Source organism: Opisthocomus hoazin, chromosome 17 (assembly GCF_030867145.1).
Source record: "Opisthocomus hoazin isolate bOpiHoa1 chromosome 17, bOpiHoa1.hap1, whole genome shotgun sequence".
Classification (NCBI taxonomy): domain Eukaryota; kingdom Metazoa; phylum Chordata; class Aves; order Opisthocomiformes; family Opisthocomidae; genus Opisthocomus; species Opisthocomus hoazin.
In genome coordinates, this window is record NC_134430.1 from 1,143,939 (window position 1) to 1,159,391 (window position 15,453).

The window sequence follows — 15,453 nt, forward strand, 5'->3', positions numbered from 1 at the left end:
AAGCGCAGCGGTTCCTCCCCACTCCGCTCAATTCTCCCGGACACGATCTGGGGAAGCAGCCGCAATTGCTTTTCTGCCAGCGCTCGGCTGGCGAGTTAATAACATCGCATCCCGCATCTGATGCTCCGGGGACCTTGCAATCACTCCTGAAGCACTTCCCTGGAAGGGGCTGGGGGGGGCAGGGGATGGGACACGCCGGGAGCTGAGGTGCCTCGTTTAATGTCGGTTTAACCCTGGCCCTTGCTCCCCCCTTTGGGGCCTCTGTGGGGGACCAGCACATGCAGACCAGGCCCGGGAGGGGGGGGCTCTGTGGCTGGGTTACACAAGGATGAACTGCATTGGGCTGATCTCGTTTGCTCCATCGCCAATAGAGCTTGTGCACTGCTAACGAGCAGTGGCACGTAGCAGTCGTGGCCGCAGCACAGAGCCGGGCGGCTGTGAGACCCCGGGGGGTTGTCCAGCCCCTCAGCCGCCGGAGGGTGAGCTGCGAGGGGCCGGGTTTGCTGCCCGAGCTGCTCCGCTCCCGATTTCGGCTTTGCACAGAGCGGAGCAGTCCAGGGTCCGGAGACGGGGGGAGCAGCGCAGGGAGAGCTCCGGGTCAGCATCCCCAGGCAGGGGGATGGAGGGAGGGCTCACGCCGAGCTCCCCAGCTGGGGTGCCAGCTCCGATCCCCCCAGGCTGTGGTCAGAGGGGTCCCACACGCCCCGGGTGGGCCCGGGCCCCGCGCGGTGCACGGCAGCGAGAGCTAAAGGCAGCGTGGGTGGGCAGAGGCGTGCCGACCCCTCTGCCTGGAGGCGATGCTCGAGGCTTGGCTGTCACCGTCCGGCTGTCCCAGTCCTCGTCACATGCTGCCATGGCCCCAGCACCGCGGCGTCGCTGGGGACCCCGACCGTGCCCCCTCTATTTCCAACAGCAGCGTGCGGCCGTTCCAGTGGCACGGGCTGCGCTGTCCCCTCCGCCGGCGCGCGCCGTGCCGCGTCTCGCCGGCCAGGTCCACAGACGTGGCTTCTCCCAAAGCCAAGCAGGAAGGCGATGACTTTGAGCATCGCGCTTGTCAAAGCCGTGCACAGGAGGGAGGCACAGCTTTGCTGCGAAGCCGCGCAGCCCCGTGGGGTCCCTGGGAGAGGGGGCAGCTCGGGGCGGGGAGGGGACACGGGACCGCAGCTGCCCCGGGCTGCCAGCACGCAGAGCAGCTTTGCCAGCAGATCCTGCAGGACTGGGCTGCGGCTCCTGCTGCGGCAGCGGGGAGGGCAGCAGGCAGTAACCTGTGGTTTCAGCAAAGGTAGCTAAATCAATAAACAGATGAAATAAAATAAACAGATAAATGTAAATAAACAAATTGTACAATGTAAGCAAACAAACTAAACCACCGTAAACAAACAATGGAATGAGCAAATAAACTGTGAATTTCCTTTAAAGAGGGTTTCCAGCCCTGCTGGCTGCTGGGGAAGGGGCAGGATCCCAGCCCCCAAGGCAAGGCACAGGGAGACGTCATGGATTTGATCAGTTCAGCTGCTAGCCATCAAATCTGGTGTTTGGGAGTGGTATGAAATCCATTTTTCAAGGAATATTAATTTCAGATCAACCGGGGTTTATTCCTCTGCCTTCAGGAGAGCCACAAGCAGGAGCCGGCTTGGAGGCGATGGAAATGTTCGTGCTCCCTGTGCTTCGCTGCCGGCTCCCCCGGGACTCCCCGCGCCCAAGCCTAAGTGCAGGGGATGGGTGTCAAGCTTTAACTTCTCACTATTGTCAATAAATGTCGTGTGCTTTTCCCCTTCGCCTGGTCCTTTCCAATTCCACCCCTCACACCTCCTCATACTCTCCCCGGCTCCTCTGACAAAGGCATTTTGCAAGATGGATAAGTCCTGTCTCCCGCTGTAAAAACCCACAGCGCAGTGAAAAGGAGCCAGGGTGGCACCAGGTGCTGGTGACCGGACCCCGAGCCGGCAGCACCGGGACCCTCCTCACCGGCAGAGCGGGCTGCCTGGCCGCTGCCACGGTGTCAGGCACCCATCGACCAACCCAACCCTGTAATCCCTCCGTAAGCACCTCGGTAATGAGAGGATTAGCCGGGGCTCCTCTGCTCGCCCGGCGCGGTGGCTAAGCCTGGAAAATCCCGTGCTGCCGGCACAAATTCTGGTGCCCTGCCGCATCTCCCTGCCCTCTCCTCCCCACCGAGGGGCTTTGCTCCTCATCCTCTCCACGCGAAGACGTCCCTCCGGTCCCCACCGCGCTCCGGCCCCAGGACCTGCCGCGCCTGAGCCGCTGCTCATGAGCAGCCCCACGTTTGCCAGCCTCTCGCCAAGCCCTGCGGGGTGGTGCCGGGCCGGGGCTGCGGCGCGGGAGCATCCGTGGGCTTGGCACGTCTGCGGGGCGTCTGCAGACACCTGGAGGCTCTCAAAGACCAAAGCCACCGACTGTCCCCAGACTGTCCCTTCCTGCTGTGAGCTATCAGCCCTCAGGTGAAGGCCCCCGGTCCCCAGTGGGGTGTCCCTGGGACGAGCGTCCCTGGGACACGTCTCCAGCACCAGACACGTCTCCAGCGCCGTCCCCAGCCACTGCCCAGGGCACCCAGAAATGGTCCAGCTGCTGTCGGCCCCTCTCTCCCCCCGGGCGGTGCAGCCCACGCGTCCCCTCCGCAGCAGGACAGCATCCCACTGCCCACCTCAGCTCTGCCTCCAGCTGCGCGCGCCCAGCACATCTATTATTTTTAATGATGTGCAAATTGGCTCAGGGCGCAGCAGTCAGTCGGAGGCTCAACGCCTCGGTGACGGGACCCGGAGGCTGCTGGCCCAGGCTGGGAGCTGCCCGGCCGGCCTGCTTGAGCAGGGGAGGGGAGCAGCGGCCGCAGCCTGGCCGGGCGCCTGCCCGCTCGCAGGGAATTGATTTCGGATTGTGCTGCTGTGCAGAAGGCGATGCAGCAATCAGATATATCGCACTTGCGGGGCTGAGTGCAGAGCTCTATTATTCATACTCTGGCTTTAAGTTATAGCCAGTGTTGTGTCAAATGTACCAATTCCAGCAGCTTTCATGGCGTTGGCCTCTGCCCCCTCTCCAAGAGGCAGCTGGGGTTTTCTGCCCACACCAGCTGTATCTGCGAGGGAAAAACACCGAGTGCTCCCTGCGGCTGCTGTTCCGGAGCGCTCTGCGGGGAGGGGAGGTTTCCTGCCGGCGGGGCGATGCCACGCGTGCCGCGTGTCCCCGCATGCACACGGCCGGGCGCGTTCAGCCAAAGCTCAGCGCTCCCGCCGCGGCCGCTGCCGTCATCGATCGGGCTTTGCTCCGCCGGCCGCAGCGCGGGGAGCCAGGTGGGCTCCGTGCTCCCACGACTGTGCCTCGGAGGAGCGAAACCACGCTCCCCGTGGTTTGCAGCTTTCCTGGCCCTCTGCCCACCGGTTTGCAGACTGTTGCCCAGTGCAACCTGCCACATACATGCCAGTGTGGCGAGGAACTGGACTGTACTGGGGAGCCCGGGCGGGGAGCACCCCGCAGCAGGGAGCTCACTCCTGGCCACCACTCACTGACCAACGCTTTCCACATGTGCGCGGTGCAGCAGCTGTCGCCAGTGAAACGCCCGAGTGGGTGGGAGGAAAAACCTTTAAATTCTGCCACTGAGGAGCACCAGGCTTCCCTGAGCTGCTCGTTGCTGCCTCCTCTTCCTCCTGCCCCGGCTGTGGGGAGGCTGCGGAGCCGGGTGAGTGCGGTGTGCTGGGCGTGGAGGTGTGGGGAGGGATCGCTGCCAAGGCTGATGGCTCGGATGGGGACGGGGCAGGCAGGGAGAGCGGTGCCTGCAGCGTGGCTGTGCCAGAGCCTCCTCCCTCCTGCACCCCCCAGCTCTGCAGCTGGGACCGGACCAGGTTATGGAGATGGGAGGGGGCTTGGAAGGAGCTGTCCCTGAGCTCATCTGGCCTGGAGCAGGAGCCATGGGCAGCCCAGACAGAAACGTCTGCCTGGAAACTCGGCTGGAGGAGCAGTCGCAGGGAGTGGGAACGCTGTGTGTGGGTGACCCTCACTGGTGTGTCTGGGGATGCTCTGGACCGGCCGGGCACCCAGCAGCAGCTCTGGAGCTGGGTGGGGTCAGGGCACATTGCCCTGGTCCCTGGAGGGGACAGGTCCCATCCGTGCTCCAGCTCGGGCAGGGACCCCGGGGACAGTCGGTCAGTCTGCTGCCGCCCGGAGCTCGGTCTTTGGTCCCTAACTGAATCAGATGTTTTAAAACAAGCTTTGATCCCTTGGAAAAGGCAATTCTCCTGGTTGTCCCCATTGCCATGGAGCCTGTAAACAAATGGCAATCTGCCTACCTCCTAGTTTTTGTAACTAATTACCTCTCGTTATCTCACATCAGGCCAGTAGCCAGCGTGTCACTAAATGATTAATACAATGCACACAGCAGCACAAAGCTGCATCCCTCATTCCCCACCAGAATTGCCCTATCTGCTCTCTCGCTGCTTAGGTTAATAAAATGGTGAGAAAAGCAAGAAATCAGTGTCTGCTGTTGGGCTAGCAGCTGGGAAGGGAAAGGAGCAATAGGGCTGGGTCAGGACATTTTGGGGGCCGGAGAATTGTCTTTGAGGAATATATAATACATATTTAATACCCAGGAGACTCTAATTGGCTTGTGAATTCCTCTGACCCTCTTCCTTCATGGCCAGCACAGTCTGTGGCCTGCTGGCCCCCTGCGGAAGGGTTTTGTAAACCTAAAGGTCTTCACCCAAGACAAGACAATATCCAGAAGACAGAGGGATTTTTCTTTGTTTGCTTTTCAGTTTTCTTCCTGTAGCTTTTCCAATGCAGCTGGGAAGGACCCGGCCGCAGGGTTGGTCTGCACTGGTGCCCCAGGGCTGAGGGCGGTGATGGAGCAGCTGTGCCAGCCCCGCACCCGGCCCTCTCCAAGGGTGCCCTGCAGCTCTCAGACCAGGGAAGAAGGCTTCCTCCTGGGGTAGGTCCCCACCGTCCCCAGAAAGCGGATCCGAGGGAGAAAGGGGCTGCTGAGCCCAGACGCTGGTGCGACCTGCTGCTGGCGTGGCTCGGTGAAGGGACGTGGGCAGGACTCGCTGCGTGACAGCAGCTGCTCGGTGAGCACCCACGCGCCCTGACACCATCAGTGCCCTAATAAAGCTGCGCTAATTGTGCGGCGTGGATGATAATGCAGGATTAGTGCTCTGTCCGTGGCGGCACTGGGTGGGGATGCGTGGCTGAGACGGCCGCCATGTCCCATCGCCCGGCCATCGGCTCCCGCACACGGCTTGTCACGGGGTGTGTGCGCTGAGCCAATAAATTAAACTGTAGTGGCTTCATCAGTGTGAAGTCAGACGATGCTGGAAAGAGCCTGAGCGGAGGCACCGAGGTCACTCTCAGAAAAACCAGACCAGTTTGTCACCCCTGAGCTTGTCCCATTCCGTCTCCCGCTGTCCCCAGCGAGGCTGCAGCAGCCGCGGCGGTGTCGCTGCCGGAGGAGCTGGGCTGGCTCGGCCGCGGGAATGCGGGCAGGTGGGCCAGGGCAGGGGAGCTGGGGGCTCGGACCTGCTGAGAGCTCGCCCCACGCTCGGCTCCCAGCAGTGCCCGGCTCCTGCTAGCGAGGGCAGGCAGGCGCTTACAATAACGAGGTATTCAGTGCTGACACCTTTTAATTCCCCAAATGATTAACTTTCAGCGGATTAGAGCTAGGATGGCTATTTAATTAACAGACATGTCAAGCTTGCTTATGAGTCATTAAAAAAACCCACCCTTGTGATTGACTTGTTAATACGGAAGAAATCAATTAGATTTTTTTCCCCTCCTCTGAAGTTTTTGGCTCCAGCTGAAAGGATGCAGGGAGAAAGGATGCTGAGATGCGGCTGAGCTTTATTCCTCGCCGAGCAGCCTAATGCAGCAGCTTGCAGTCTTTCCTGGGCGGCAGACTGAACCCTGTCCCGGGGAGCAGCCCCTCGACGCCCGGCTGAGGTGGGATGGAGAACCTGCCCCGGCCCCCTCCATCCCCCCGTTCTCTCCTCCAGGGCCAGATTCCAGCTCTCCCGCGGCTCCCACAGCCCCTTCCCCAAACCACCTCCCCGATCCGCCTGGCTCCGACTGCGCCTTTGCCAGCGAGCCTGGAAGTGGGGTCAGGAATGGCGGGGGGGGGCAAGGGGGGGCAGCAAGAGCAGAGGCTGCCCCGGGGCTGGAGCAGCTCCTTCTCAGCTGGGAATCTCGGGGGGACTCTGGTGCTTCGGGGAGGGCAGCGTGAACCCCGCGGTGGCAGCGGGGGGCTAATGGCAGCCTCGTTAAATGGATCCAGCAATTTGCTGGGCTGATGATTACACCAGGAAAAAACACATAGTGTCTGGTAGGCAGCAAAGGCCAGACCCGAGCGGGGGTCTTCTGCTCGGGGAGCAGCTGAGGAAGCTGGGGGGCGAAGAGGAATGCGCAGGAGCCGAAGCCACGGGTGGTGGGAGCCCCGCGTTCAGCCGGGGTGCTGGGCCTGGGGCCGCAGCAGCGGTGCCGGGGCTTGGGGATGTCGAGAACTTTCCGTGCACCGCGTCGGCGTCGGGGAGTGCGAGCGCCGGGCCCTGCGGCTCCCCGGGGAAAACTCGCAAGGGGTTAAACGCCTTTCTTGTGCACAGTTATGAATTGCTGTCTGTGGAGTCTGACTTTATGCACAGAAACTCTGATTGCTCAAATTGTAGATTGCCTCTTGACATTAATTACTATGTAAATCCAGCAGATTAACATTGTCAGATGATGAGTGGCAAGTTTCACTTGCAACCAGTCTCCCAGGAGCTTGGCTGTTGCAGAAGTTGCCATAGCAATTTTTCCCTCTTGGAAAAAAATGATAATAAAACAAGACCAAAACAAAACAGCACATCTTTGTGCTCCCAGCCAAGTGCTGGTGCTTTCCCTGCTGTTCCCCGGTTCCTCACACAAACCCCGTTAGCGCAGAAGATGAAGTTGGGTTTTGACCGGTCAGTGGATTTAACGCTCTCCAAGTGCTTGCCTGGCTCCTCTTAGCACTCGATGCCCAGGTGACCGTGGTGGGGAGGATCACCACCCCGCACAGGGCACAGGCTGGCTCCTGCTCCCCCGGCTCCCATCGCTCTGCACCCTCCTCGTGCCGGTTGGGCACGGCGCGGTGGTGCCGCGGGGCCCGGCGGGCAACACGGCTGCTTTTGGGGAGAGGAGCTGCAGCTGCCCCTCTGCTCTGCTTGAGTAGATCCAATTTTGTTATCTCGGTCTCTGAAACCAAACAGTGAAAAGGAAAGAAAAAAAACCACCTTACTTTTCACTTGAGATTAAAGATGCATGAGCAGAATTGAGCAGGGCTGCTCACCGCGGAGTCAAGAGGCTTTGAAGGTGAGCTGCAAAGCTCACCAAATAAATTGATAAAGTGCCTCAGATCTCCAGTCAGGAGCAGAGCAGGCAGGCAGCTTCAAAACTTGCTAAACCTTTGAACTGCCCCCCAAGCCCGGTGCCCCTGGGACTGGCAGAAGGGTCCCGGTACCCCGAGATGCTGCTGGGAGCTGGCTCCACTCTGGTCTGAGATGTCCCTGCCAGGGTCCCATCTTGCCCCCCACAAGCTACCCAGCTCCTTGGGGACTGCAATGGGGGTGAGAAACGGAGGTCCTGAGCACCGGGACCTCCAGACCTGGAGCCTTGTCCCCGTGCCCTGGCTGAGGGGTGGTGGGGGCTCGCCCTGCATGGCTGGGTGTCCGTCCCCAGTGCCACCCCTGCTCGCTGGAGCAGCCGCAGCAGCTCAGGCTCCGTTTCATGGTTGCATTTATCTGCTGGAGTGTCACTCAGCAGTGCTGAGCGAGGAGCTGCTCGTCCCTGCGCAGTCCCCGTGCCCCAACACCCGCAGCACACCGTTCCTGGGGGACGAGCCCAGGACCCGCTCTCAGCACATTGGGCAGGGGATGGGGCTAAACTGCGACCCCTCGTCCTTTATAGGGGCATGGTCCTTTGGGTGTCTCGAGCGCACGCTCCCCCCGAGCTGCTGGCACCCACCCTGCCGGCGGGCACTGCTGCCTGCCAGCCCCTGCCCCGAGCACTGACCCACTCCCCCAGACCCCGTGCAGGCGAGGATGACAGCGGCGGTCCTCAGGGTGAGGGACTCAAAGTTTCGTCGTGCCCCATCTTGTCCCCCCAGCACCTTCTCCTGGGCTGGGACGAGGACCAAGCTCCCGGTGCTCGGAGCAACACCTCTGGGGCAGGGGCATCCCCGGGGCAGCGACGCTCCTGCCTTTGCCCGGGCCCCAGGACCCCCCGGCCTCCCCAGATACCCCTCCTCTCCCAGCACGGGGCTGTTCGGCCAGGCATCAGCCCCAGCTCACCCCGGGAAGAGCCAGAGACGGATCCCAGCGCGCGCCGTGGAGCTGAGCAGGCTCCACAGCACCCATCACCTCCGTGTCCCCCGAGGGACATTGCACGACAGAGGTGTTTTATTGCCTTTGAAAGGCAAGAATATGTTTCTTATCCATGTCATACTTGTGGAAATACCAGATGTGTTGCCCCAGCTTGCCTCTTGTGCGCTAATGACAGCTGAGAAGCGACATCTGTATCATAATAGATGAGAAACAAATTCCTCTTTACCCCCAGAGAAGGCTGATTATTTTACTGGCAAGCTACATTAAAAACTGCCTTGTGACACAGAGTAACATTAACGTCAGGAAACGGCAGCGCGGTGCCTCGGGGGAGCCCCTCTCCTGTCACCCTGATTAAATTCTCGTGTGTCTTCCCCCCGCGCCCAGCTGCCCCGTCAATATTGACAGCGGAGCCGCTCCTGGGCCGTGCTGCCAGGCCAAGGCTGCGACTGCCCGGTGGCAGCGATGAAACGCCGGTCGGAGGTGCAGCAGCCTCAGCTGCGGGATCCGGGAGCGGCTGCGCTCGCACGGTGCGGGAGCGTCCTTCGGTCCAGCCTCGGGGCTCGCGGCGGGGCAGGGACGCTGCCAGACCCGCACCCCAGGGCTGCCCGGGGCGATGCTCCGCAGGGCACTCCTGCTCTGCCCACGGGGTCTTCCCGCAGCAAAAGACTGTTTGCAGGGTGGAATGGAGACCTGCCAGACCCCGTAGGTTTGGCTCTGCATTTCTCGCTTCCGAAAGCCCCAGCCGGGGGAATTCACCAGGGCTCCCAGGCTGGAAACCCCCCTGCCTGGAGCTGGAGCCGCCACGCGCGTCCCCTGCAGAGCTGCGATTCAGGTCTCCTGCTTTAAGCGGGAAGATAATTACGCTCTGCTGGGATTTGCAAAATTCATAGTTATAAATTTCTCCCAGGGAAGAAGGTGCTGTAACTCATGAAGAGTCAAATGCCAAAATGTCGCTGTGGAAAAGGCTGGAAAGAGCTTTAATTGCCCCAGTGAATCAGCGTCATCCCGGCTTCCCAAAGACATCCCTGCTTCTCTGCCCCAGAACGCCCGCCCCTTGGTGACGGTGGGGTGACACCTCGCTGCCCCGGGGTCCCAGCCTGTGCCCCCACCCCACACCCCCGCGGTGGGACCCCTGCTCCCGTCCTTGCTGCACGGGCCGGGCTCCGCAGCTCGGAAGGGGTCCATAAACCCGCGGCTCCCGATCCCCCGCCGGGCCCTGCGGGCGCAGCCCCTCGCTCCTCGCGGAGCAGAGCCGTTTGCCCCCGCTCTCGCTGTTCAGCTGTGCCTGGCTCAAGGCCATGACTTCTCCTGGACTTCACAGCAGCATCTCCGTATATCTCCATGAACGGAAAGCGCAGGCTAAACGCGCCCCGGGGAGACGGCAGATATACTGCCGGCACCGCCAGCTGCCGGGAGCGCTGCTAATGCCAGGTAATTATTCCATAACTCTGCTCCTGCTGCAGCCGGGTTGGTTAACGAGCGAGAAGGGGCCCAGGGTGATTTAAGGAGCTGTGACGGGGCTGCCCTTGCTGGGCTGGGCAGCGTGAAAGGTGCTGACCTGCCTGGGGGAGGAAGCCGCATCCCATGTCGTGCTCACAGGAGGTGCAGCCCACCCGAGGCAGCGCTCGTGTCCCAGGACGTCCCAGCGCCATCCTTGGTTTAGGTCTGAGTGGCAAGAGGACAAAGCAACGTTTTGTCTCAGGGTTTTCCCTGTGCATCGCTCCCTCCGTGCCAGACTCCCTCCAGGTCAGTGCCCTGTGCTGGTGATTTCTTTTGGCTGCTGACGCACGCACGATGCAGCAGGGTGCTCTCCATGCGCATGCAGCGCCCAGCGGGGACCCTCCCCGTGAGCTGGGCTGTGGGTGTTGATTCTGCTCTGCACTCCCCGCCGCCCGCTCCCCTCGGCAGCACAGCGGTGTTGGCAGCAGGATTCGCCCTGGCAATGCCAAGATGGCCGCTCAGTTTGAGAGCAGCTCATCCGGCAAAGGCACGGTCCCGGCAGCAGCCGCGGGCGCCCTCGCCCCCGTCCTGCCCCGCTCACATCGCAGAGCGGCTGCCAGGCATCGCGCGGTTTCCGTGCAGGTGGGGGTTTTGCTGAGGGACCCACGTGCAGCAGTGGGCACTGGCCTGGCTTGGCACGTGCTCCCCGGCAAGCGCTGGCGTTGCTCCTGATTGCCACCAGCCCCCGCCGCAGCGTGCGGCTCCCACCAGCCCGGCGGTCAGTGTGGTTAACGAGCTTTTCAAAGATTAACTCCCTGGGAACATGTTACTCCAGGATTCCAGCCATTAAGGGCTTCTTAATATTTATGAAATAATTAAGAGATGCACCTATGTTCTTTAATAACTCACTTAAAATTGGGCTACGAAATGCAGTCTGTTCGGAGGAGGTAATGGGTGTTCTGCAATAGAGTAGCGCAGAGCATGGATTAATTATGTATTAAACATACACATACATATTACATAAAGTTATGAGAAAACAGGCATTTAATTTAAGAAGTAATGAGGCAAGTTCTGCTACCTGGAGACCTGTTTTTAAGCACCAGGTGGCTTTGGAGCTCCGCTCCAAGGAAGAACCTTCGCGGGAGGACCTGCTCCCTTGGTGGTGGGGTTTTCCTTCTCGCGGCCGCATTCGGCGCTCGCCGCGGTGGGTGCCAGGACGGGCAGTCAGGGCTCCCCGCGGGTCTCTGCCGAGGCTGCCCGGTGCCGGCCGTGCACACGTGGTGCTTGCACACGAAGCTTTCCGGGAGCTTTCCCAGCTCCCCTCCGTCGGCACGAGGCGCTCCCTTGCTCCAGGGACCCACGTGCAGCCGTCCCCGCACGTGGCCGCGCGTCTCTGCGACCGCGGCGCACTGGGCTGGAGGCACCGGCAGTGAGCACACGCACGTACTTTACCCAAACAATGATCTATATTTTCAATTTTCCAAAAGATTATGTTTTCATCTTAAAAGATGTTGTCTCCTGCTTTTTGACCTGAAGAAAGTAAAAGATAATAGAATCCAGATGAAATATATATCTATATTAATCTTGCACAAAGGACTTGCTCTGGGCCTTCCAGGTGCTGCCACAGGAGTGGATCCGGCGCGTAATCAGGTGGTCACCTCTCTCAGCCACTTCCACTCCGCTTTTACAGGGTTCAGAGCTGCTGCAGGCTGCAGCCCCCCCGGCACAGAGCCGGCTGGCGCGGGGCGAGGAGCACGTCTGCCTCTCTGGGGGTGACAGCTCGAGGGTGCGTTTACCCCAGCACACAACCACGGGGTGGGTGGGTGAGTGCGTGTGGCCCTGCCACCTCCGGCCATCCCGAGGGGACATGGGGGGCTTGATGGCAGCTCTGCCTCCGGGCTGGGGGCCTGCAGCCGCTGCCGGCTGAGCGGGACGGTGCTGCGCTGAGCGGGACGGTGCTGCGCTGAGCAGGGAGATGCTGCGCTGAGTGGGACAGTGCTGTCTCAGCACTTGGATGTGGATTTCGAAGTGGGTTTTGGCAGCAGGGAAAGCTCCTTCTCTGGAGATATTCGAGACCCGCCTGGACACGGTCCTGTGCAGCCTGCTCTGGGTGACCCTGCTTCGGCAGAGGGTTGGGCTGGGTGACCCACAGAGGTCCCTGCCCACCCCGAACGTTCTGTGATTCTGTGAAAGCTGTCGGGAGCTTGGGGTGGGCTGCCCCAGCCCCAGCCCCAGCCGGGTTAGGCGTTAACTGCCTTAGCATAGGCGAGAGGATTCGCGTTGCTCTGTATCTTCGCGGGTTCCTCCTGCAGTCTGCGCGTCACAGCATCTCCCGCCCGTCCTCGCTGCGCAGAGCTGTCCCCGCCGGCCAGGCGTCGTCCAGCCGCGGGCGTGCCCGTCCCCGCTGCGGCACATGGCCGGGGCGAGGGGCTCCGCGCACCCCACGCAGGCACTGCCGCCGGCCGGGAACAGCCGAGGCTCCCCCAGCCCGAGAGCAGAGCCAGGCACAGCCGTGGCTCTGGCCAGCAGCCTCCTGCACCGGCTGGGAGAGGGAGAAATTGGATTCAGAGGCAGCAAATGCAGTTCCCCAGAATGGATGTGCATTTTCATTATACTTATACGCCGAGTAATTGGTGGTAATACAAGAGATATGGGCAGTATCATTATAGACCGGGCTGTGGTGGAGATGTATTATCATCATCTGTCATTATCTGGGCTTCCTTGTGGCTGCTAAAATTGTAGAACATGATTTTAATAACCCTGGAAGGCAAGAATCATTTTTCTTTTGTCATTTAACAACTTGGCCTCATTCACCGATACCTTTAAATAAGAAGGGGGGGATTAATTTCTAGTGGAATAAGCGCAGACCTGGATGTTTTCTTCTGTCTTCATTTGCAACGGTGCCCCGGCGAAGCCTGACAGCTTTCAAGGAAATCGCGGATAACGGGGGGAGGACGTTGGCGCGGCGCAGGGTGCGCCCGGAGATGGGTGATGGGGACAGTGGTGCCCACCCCGGGGCCCTGGCCCCGAGCTCCCCGCTGACGAGCGAAGCCGTCCCAGCTGCGGCAGCGTGGCCCTGGGCAGAGCGCTGGCAGCCGCTGGGAAGCACAGCGAGAGCCTGGGGAGTTCTCCCAGGCTGGGCCACGGGCTCCAGCTCGCAGCGGGACCACGGCAGGTGCCTGCGGCATCCCTGGGCTGCGGCGCGCAGGGCAGCCCCACGGGCCATGGGACCCCATGGCGTGGCAGAGGTGTCCCCAGAGAACCAGATTGAAGGGGAAGGACCTTAATCTGTCTTGTCAGAAAAGCCGAGTGAAATTAATTGGAATTTGCAGAAAACAAGCCAGCCCGGGCGCGTGACAGCAGCAGCAGAGGTGGGGTCCCTGGCACGCTGCTCCGGGGATGGCGGGTCCCCTGCCTGGTTTGTGGCTTCGGGCTCTGTCCCCATCCCCGGAGCGCTTGGCCACGGTGACTCCGGCAACGTGGGGCTCGGTCCTGCACGGCCCTGCCGGCGGGCTGCGGGGTGCCGAGGTGGCAGGGGCTCGCCATCCGGGACGGTCCAGGCACCCCGACCCCTCGGTCCCCTCTCGCGGGGCACAAACGCGGCCGCGTTTTGGGAGCCGGAGGAGCTGCGTCACTCCCGCCCTGCCTGCACGCCGTCGGGGTTCGCGAGTTTGAGGGGGTTTCATTTGTCGCTCCTCTTGGCCGTGGAAAAAGCCAGCAGCAGGAGAGGGACAAATCAAATTACAAGCCAGCTAATGAAAATAATGGGGAATAAAGTACTTTTGGAGGCTGCTTGGTTGGATTCCTCTCTCCGTGTGTCACTGGATTTAAATCGGTGATGTTTATAGCCCTCGAGAAGCAGTCGTTTAATTGCCCTTTGTGATTAGCTGCAACTCAATTGACCGTGACTCTCTTGCTCTTGCAGACCTGAGCGTGTGGCTGATGAGCGGCAGCCGGCTCCGAGCCGGGCTCCAGCCCCCCCGGCTGCTCCCGCCCGCCGCGCTCGAGCACCCGAAGTGTCTCAGGGGTCCGGCCCCGGGCAGCGCCTCGCGGCTCACCCCAGGGTAAAGCGGCTGGGGGTGCCGGGGGTCCTCCTGCCACGCGCAGCCGTGGCCCTGTGTTTGTGTAGCGGGAGATGCATTGGGAGGGTTTTGCCCCGTTTCCACGCGATGGTCCGGCTGTTCCGAGCGCCTGCCCGGGCTAACGGCCTCCGCTCACAGCTATTGACTCTGAGTAAATAATCTCCAGATAGACTTTTCTCCCGATAAAAGCTGATTTTTTCTATTATTGTCAGGGGTGTTTATTAGAGCAGAAAAATAATAGCGCTGTGCTTGCAGCCTGATTGCCGGGAAGTGTCAGGAATCGGCCGTGCAGCCCTGGCAGCTGGGATCAGGCGTGTTGCTTGGCACCGCAGTCACGGGGGGCTGAGGGTGCAGGGGGGGCAGGAAAATCCCCCTGCCCGGCTGGCTTGAGAGGGGGCAGCATCGAAAGGAAATTTCTTTTCAGCAATGGCGGAGGGAGAAAAGGCTCCACAGGTCTGAGCTCTGGAGCGTCTCGGCAGAAAGGAGTGGGAATTTCCCGGCGTGTCGGGGCATGAGGGGCCGGCACGGGGCTCGGGCATCGGGCACGGGGAGGTGTCTCTGCTGCAGACACGGGGGCCACAGAGCCAGCAGGGACAGGAGGGTTTTACGTGGTCCCATCAAAGCTGCAGCCCCTGCACCTCCTCTTGGCATCTTGCAGATTAGAGATGAATAATGGCAGGCAGCACAGGCAGCTCTCTGCCCCTCCTGCCCCGTCCTCCCCCTCCCTGAGCCCACCAGGGACTCCCCGGATCGCTGCAACACAGAAAATTAGTCCTCCTGCCTCGTTAATTATAGCAATGTGTCAGGAGCCTGTTCAAGGTCAGCCTCTCGGACTCCCGTCATCAATTCTCTCCAATCTGCAGCGGCCGCGCTGGGGAGGAGCGGGTGGCTGCGGTGGCACATGGCGGGGACGAGCACCGCTGGCATCCCCGGTGCTCGGGGACCCGGTGACCGCAGCCTGCGCACACAGCAGGGTCCCGGCCGGGCTCCCTCCCCCGGGCAGCTCCTCGCTGGCAGCCTGGGCTCCCATGTCCCCCCATGTCCCCTGGTGTCCCCGGTGCAGCCGTCCCGAGCAGAGGGTCTCCTCCCTGCCACCTCCGCCTCCGCGCAGGGCAGTGTGGCCGGCAGCCCCCTGCGCCCTCGCTGTTGCTGCCGGGCTGAGCGAGGCGCTTGGTTTGAGTCCATCTTGTCGCGCGGCGGTTACACGGCTTTCCTCAGCCAGCAGAAACTGCAGCAGATTTTGCAGACGGATCTTGCATCTTACATGACTGGCAATGCCGTATTTTTTAGGGAATAAAAAGAAGAAAGGGAAAATCTCTTTAGGGAGGCCGGCGCTTGCTGGCAGCGGAGCTGATACAAGCCCGTAACGTATTTTACTCTGCTTAATAGCGATGATCTGCGCGGCAGGGATTAAACCGGAGGCACCGATCGCGCCTGAGGGATGGAGGCAGCTGGCACCCCCCGGCCCTTAACGCGGGGAGCGGTGGGAGCGCGGTGCTGGTCGGTGGGGCTCTGCCGGCCCCGTGACGCCGTGCTGGCAGGGGACAGCTCAGCAGCTCAGGGGCACATGGGGGGTCCGCTGCCCCCCACCCTGC